At 30.5% G+C, this 7,480-nt stretch overlaps 1 protein-coding gene across 1 annotated transcript in view; it reads right to left on the bottom strand.

Moving 5' to 3' along the window:
• Nucleotides 1-7,480, bottom strand: part of LOC117177313 (alpha-mannosidase 2) — a 77,314-nt gene that overhangs the window by 45,295 nt on the left and 24,539 nt on the right. The window lies entirely within an intron of this gene.

Here is a 7,480-nt window from a genome sequence, read left to right as displayed (position 1 = left end):
TAATATATTATATTGAAGAGTAAGGAAGCTAAGATAAAGCATAATATTTGAAAACACGGCTTTTTATAGTAACATTTTTTTCATTAAAATAATTTAAAATTAATGCAGTAACGGAAAAGATTAAGGAGTAAGGAAGTTATGCTCCTTTATAATATCTGAAATATCTCTTTTGAACAGAAAAACTTTTTTAATCGACATAATCCAAAGTTGATGTAATTTTTAGTAAAAAACGATCATAAAATTTGGAAAGAGACAGGGTGCGACAGAACTTCCCCGTTCCCTTTTCAGCTCAAAAAATTAACATTTCAAATATAAAATTTTATTTGTCTGATTTATTTTCGTACTTTAAAAATTGCTTGTATTGGGTCAGTATAAATCAGAAATATCAGGATTTACCCCTGGTCGTTCGATTTTGATAAAAGTTGGTAAAATTATATAATGTATGAAAGAAATTTTGGGCCCTAAGGATTTTTGAAAATTTTCAAAATTGCGGAAGTTACGCCATGTTGAATTTTGAGGTCACATTTTTTTTAATCAGCAATGTTTCTGCGGAAAAAATATATTTTGAAAACATAATACAATCACTATTTTTTTTAAATTTTGCCCGAAAAAAAGCAAACAAATTTTGATTCTATTTTTCGTTAATTTCTCCTCTTAATTTTTCTTAAATATGGATATGAAGCTTATCGTTAGTTTGGCAGGGCATCTTCTTCTCATATATAAGAAGATTATACAACCTTACGAAACTAGAGAGTGAGAGTCAATCATATAAACTGTTTGAGAATAAGAATCATCCTAAATTTTAAATTTCTAATGTGCAAGAAATTTATAAATTTAATTTTTTGTTTTGTTTTTCTTTGTTACAAAATTAGGTGCAGATGGTGCAGGTGCCGAATCCATATCCCGAAACAGCATTGTTATAAGGATGGAGGATGGCATTGCTTACAAAAAACGTATCACGCTACTCACTGACGATCCACATAGTGATCCTACTAGAAAAATTATTCCTCAGTTTCCTGATGTCTATATACTCGCCAGATCGATGATACATTATGCTATACTGCCAGAACTCAAATTATATCAACCAGTATCTAATCAAAAAGCTAATCATAAACCTCAGGTCGCTTTTATACATTTGAGTGGATCCATATTTCTGTCAGCTGCAAATTTCAAAGTTTATGAACATGCAATGCCTAATCTTAATTTGGACGACCAGATTTTTGTAATAGTGCAAGATGGAACGATATACAAAGCAATTATCCAAAACAGAAGTCTCCCAATTATATTCAAAGAGACTGACAAAAATACTAACAAAAATACTAACAATAATACTAACAATAGTACTAACAATAATACTAACAAAAATACAAACAAAAACAGAATAAATTTACCCTTCAGAAAATCACGAACTATATATAATAATAATCCGCAAACTTTGAGAAAGAATTGACGAACATGATGTGGACATTCTGAAACGGGTCATCACTTTTTTTCCGTGAATTGGAAAAATATTACGGGTGTTCGCTAACTAATATTTTTAAATATGAATGGAAAATGAAAACAAAGAACTTATAAATGTTGATAAGTTCATTCTATTTATTCTTGTTTTTTTTCTGGCATGTTTTTTAATTTAAATACCGAAAAGTCAATAAAGGATTGATTCTCATTTTTCAAAGACGTGTTTAGTCATTTTCAAAAACATATTAATGGACCTTCGAGTGGAATCAGAATCGAACGTTAAGGAAATACTGGGAAATCCTGAAGTCTGCTCTGTGGAGTTGTCTGTGGAAAATCAAATTCGTCACGATCAATGACGAGTAAAAAGGCCAAAATGCACTGCTACAGATTTGAGAAATCTGGAGAAAATTCCAGAGTAAAATTCCGTTCAATTCCTTCAATAAATCCACATAATTCTTGACGGTAACTTAGCGAGAGGAAATTTTGTGAGAAGGAATATCCATAACTTTCCTCGACACGAAATTACGAATCAAATTCATTATGTACCAGGTCAAGAGTTTCAAATTTCAATATACACTCAAATTTTTCACACAAATTTGCTTTAGAAATTAAATTTAATCTCACTCGTACGCAATTAGAAATGAAGAAAAATTTTGATATCGAACAATAGGAAGTTTTAACCTGGAAGGAAACCATTTTAAGTTTAGAGAAGGAAATCAACGATTTAATATGAGATGTTTCCGCATCTGAAGATGTTATGAAAATGCTATGGAAAAACATTCCTTGGAGATACATCTGGATAGACGAAGTGAATAAAGTTTCAAATCTAACAAGAGATCCGAAATTCAATCTTGATTAGAAGATATTGATAAGCATGGAAGGAAAGATTTGGAAAATGCAAGAAAATAATTATTTTCAGTCTCCAAAAATTAAAACTTTTGAAACGAATTACGGAGGGAAAGATTTAACCAGAGATGCAAATCGGATGCTGGCCCAGCAAACAATCAGAAGCGAATTGGGACAATTTGATCCATCTTCGATGCTACATTGGCCAGCTATTCATATCACGGCATAAGTTGTCATCCCAAAATATTCTTCATCTAGAAAGAGGTTTGACTGGAGAAGCAAAATCAAAAGTGGAAATGTTATTGGTCACATCCAAGAATCTGGATTTCATTATTGAAATATTAGATTCAATCTATGGAAAGCCAAAACGCGTCCTTTTCAAAATAATACCAAAATGTAAAAATATTTCAAAAGTTAAAGGATTAAAAGTCTTTGACGACTTTAGTTGTTCAGTAAGAAACGTGGTAGCTGCAATAGAGAACATTGACAGCAAATTCGTCAGTGAGAAATAATTGCTGTCAACCCTTGCAAATAAATTACCACTTCATTTATCAGTCCAATGAGGAAGTCACCTCGTCGATGATGAAATTTCACCAAGTTCAGTAACTCTGAATGAATTTTCCAAAAGGACCCGAAAGATGGCTAAAGTTTTTTAGAGAATTTCTTCACTCGCAAATGAAAAGCCCAAGGTATATTACATGGCAGCAATATTATTTGGAGCATCGTCGCCTCCATTCCTAGCACAATCTATTAAAAATTACAACGCCAAACAATTCGAGGATGTATACCCAGAAGCAGCAAATTCCATCATAACAAATCATTACGTAGATGATTACAATCATGGAACAGAAACTGAAGAAAATGCAATAAAGCTGATACTTACAATTATTTTTAAGACAACTACAGACGAACGTATGTTCTCCATGAACTTCTTAAAAATCGAAAAAGCAATTTGCCACATGTTCAAGAATACCTACGAAAAATCAAGTGCTGAAAGTAGCAATGTCAGTTTTCGATCCGATAGGGCTACTCTCACGAATTACAACTAAAGTTCTAATTTGGATCTGAGGGATTTGGAAAGCTAATATTGGTTGGGACGATGCATTAACTTGCAAATTGCTCAATACGTGGAAAAGAGACTTAAAAGAATTAATTGGAATCAAGGATTTGAAAATTCACAGATTGTATTCATTAAAGCTGGAGAATGCAACGGTGGTTCAACTTCACACTTTTTGTGAAGCTAATGAAGCATCTTTGTCATCGGCTGTGTATTTACGAATTGAAGATAAAACAGGAGTGGACGTTGTTCTAGTAGCTTCAAAAGCAAGCATGTCTCCTTTACATGAGTGACGATACCAAAAGTGGAACTGTTAGCAGCAGTTTTAGACATTAGGCTCGCAAAGGTAACAGGAGAAGCTTTCAAGTTACCAATTAACTGCAGACATTTCTGGTCCGACAATAGGACAGTTCTTCAATGAATGCTAATTGAAAATAAAATTCCTTGTTTTGTAGCATCTCAAATAGGCGAGATTTTAGATTCGTCCAACCTCGAAGAGTAGCAATGGGTTCTAACAGATGAAAATGTGACTGCCGACTGCACAAGAGATGTCCCAAGGAATAATTTTGACAGCAATAATAGGTATTTCAAAGGTCCACAATTCTTGAGGATACCAGAAGAACAAAAGCCAAAAAATGTCATCGTCAAAAAAGGACATCAACGAAGAAATAATTAATGTTGTATCAACTAAACTAATCGATGATTCTCTTCCAAAAAATAAAATTCTATTATACGTTGAAAAGGATTTTACACAAGACTTTCAGAACATCAAAACAAGATAATTAATGAAAAAATGAAGAAAAACGGGAAACTAAATAGTCACAAACTATATCTCGATGAAGAACTTGGATTACTGAGGGTATCAGGAAGACTTTAACATGTAGATTGTCTGGAAATGCAGACAAAAATGCCGATTTTTTTAGATGGAAATATACGTTAAAGTAGGTAAAAGAATCGAAAAACAATATGGTACACTTTTTACTTGACTCACAATTCGTGCAATTCACGTAGAAATAACCCAGTCATTGACAACGGATTCATGTATTATTGCAATACGAAGATTTATGGCCAGAAGAGGCAGGATTAAAAAATTGTCGTTTGACAATGGAACAAATTGGAAATCATCAGGCAATCAAGAACTTCTAAACGCTTTAGAAGATATCAACCGCAAAAAATAAAAGAAGAGATGACAAAGTTTAAAATCTAATGGAACTTCATCCCTCCAGCGTCTCCTTATATGGGAGGATGTTGGGAAAGACTAATTGGTTCCCTTAAACGGATTGTAAACACGTCCACTAGAGTACTCGTCAACAAATAGTAATGATCCTCCAAGTATTTCACCGAATGGATCATGGCTGCTAGGATTCATGATTAAACTACATCTGTTACAAGTTTTGTGATGAGTAAAGAAATCATCACAGGAAAGGAATGTACACACCACTTATATTTTAAAACATGAATGGAAAATGAAAAAAAAGAACTTGCCAATTTTTATGCGTTTATTTAATTGATTCTTGCTTTTTCTGACATATTTTTTAATTTAAATACCGATATTTCAATAAAGGAATGATTATTATTTTAAAAAGACGTGTGCGCTCATTTTCAAAAACATTACGAGTAAAGTGAAGTTAGCAGCCTTTGAGGGTTCAAATCCTCTGGATACAAGTTCTTGACTTGATTTATTATTGAAAATAGCAATTAAGGCCTTTCTGTTAGTAATTGTTTAAATTAATAAGAAAGATTTTCAAATGACAAAATATGAGCCTATTCATTTCGATACTGTCAAAATTTGTATTTGTTTACAAATCTTGTTTACAAATATTATTTTTAAAAATGCAAAGACCTTCAAAATATAACTGACGAAAAAACCGGCTGAACTCGGCCGACGGTTTTCTGTTGTTTTCATCTCTCCTGAAAAAATTCCACAGGTCTACGCCAAATAAAGTGGAGTCATCTAGCGGTATACGCACTCATGCTAAAGGACTTAAATGATACTTTATCATCAAGGGAGACCCGTCTATCAAATGAATTTCCTTCCTCATAGTAGTTGATTCATTTTCAATCAAAGAGTTACATTTTGAACGAAAACTAATACATTCTTAACTAAGACGAGGTATTTTCTATCAAAATACGATTTTTTAACCAAATAGTTGAATTTTCAACTAGAACAGATCAATTTTTAATAAAAAAATAGCAATTTTCAACAAAAGATATAATACATAGTTACATTTGTAGACAAAAAATATAATTCAGAATGATGAATTTTGAACCAAGGAGATTAATTTTCTACCATGAAAGAAGCATTTTCAACAAAATAGATCAATTTTTAACTGAGTAGTTGGATTTTCAAGTAGAGAAGTTCATTGTTTAAATCAGGATATATATTTCAGAACCAAAAATGTAATAGTTACATTTTTAAGTAAACAAAATTAATGTTCAACAAAAAAAACTAATTTTTTAACCAATATTTAAATTTTCAACGCAGGACATGAATTTTTGACTCAAGTGACGAATCTTCAACCAAAAATTAATTTTTTATAAAGTAGTTCAACTTTTAACGAAAAAAAATTATTTGAAACGAGAACTGTAATAATTTTTTAATTAAGAATAATTCAAATAATATAAAAAATACATTGGAATTTCAACAAAAAATACTAATTTTATACAAAATAACTGAAGCTATAACCAGAACAAATTCATTTTCAACCAAACAGTTGAATTTTTAACCCAAAAAATATGACAGTTATAACAAAATATTTTTATTTTGAACAAAATAGTTCAATTTTTATATAAAAAGATCCATTTATAAATAATGCTCAATTAAATAAATTAATTTTTAATCAAAAACAAAATGAATTTTTAACTGAAATCATGAATCTATAACAAAACAATTAACTTCTATACAGTAATTCAACCAAACAGAATAAATTTTAAGCAAAAGTATTGAATTTTCTGGAAAATATTTAAAGATTTAACCACAATAGATGAATTTTCATTCAAAAACATCCTTGCAGACTTTTAAAACCTAAAGAATAAATTTTCAACATAAGACTTACTTAACTAAGGAAGAGGACACTTCTGCCCAAAAAGTAAAACTCTCAATCAGGAAGGAGGGATTTTCAACAAAACAGTTGAATTTTCGAGAAAATAATTCAATTGTCAACCGAATGGTTGAATTTTTTACAAAAAATACGGCTTTAAAAAAATATATGATTTCTTAACAAAATTGAGAAGCCACCAAAAATATTATTTTCAGAAAACCAGAGAGCCCACCAAAATGTCAATGAATGTGCCCAGTGATAATAAAAAATTAAAATTAAATATAATGAAAAATTAAAAAATGATATTGTACTAAACAAAACATAAATAATTAAAAACGACCTTCAAAATGCGATTATCAAAAAAACGGCTGAACACGGTAGGCGTTTTTCTGCAGTTTTCCTCTCTCCTGGCCAAAAGTCCAAGGAAATGCCAATATACTTCTAATAAAGTGATATGTAGCAGAAGATTATCATTGTTTGTGATTAAATAAGTTCAACTTAGAAAAAGAAAAAATTTTACACGACACCCAATAAAGTGGACTCATCTAGTAGTATACATGTACTCATGCTAAAGGACTTAAATGACAAAAAATGGATGCTTTCAATAATTTTCAGGCTTACGTTTCTGTCCTTCAAAAAACCTTATTTTCAGAAAACCAGAAAGCCCATCAAAATATAATGGACAATAAAACTTTTTTTTTAACTTTCTAAATCCCTATTGAATATTCAAGAATGTTGATCGAAAGTTTATCACAAGATCAATTCATGCTCTTATAAACGAAGTAAATAAATTCGTTAAAAAAATTAAAAAATGACATTGGTAAAAAAACAGATTGAAAAATAAAATGAACCAGTGAAAGCAATTTAGTTACATGTAAAAAAAATTTTTTTTAAATTTTTTAATTAAAAATTAGAAAGTAAATAGTAAAAAAGTTAATTATAGATCTCGTTTTTAATCTTGATACTCATAAAAATATTACAAAAGGGGGAGGGTCGGTAAGGCCGGTTTTTGGCCTAATTTATTTTTGGACCAAAAAATCTGAAAAAATCATGGTAGTATCTTATAAGTATCCCGAGT

Source organism: Belonocnema kinseyi, chromosome 7 (genome assembly GCF_010883055.1).
Source record: "Belonocnema kinseyi isolate 2016_QV_RU_SX_M_011 chromosome 7, B_treatae_v1, whole genome shotgun sequence".
NCBI lineage: Eukaryota > Metazoa > Arthropoda > Insecta > Hymenoptera > Cynipidae > Belonocnema > Belonocnema kinseyi.
This window is presented reverse-complemented; position numbering and strand designations above follow the sequence as displayed.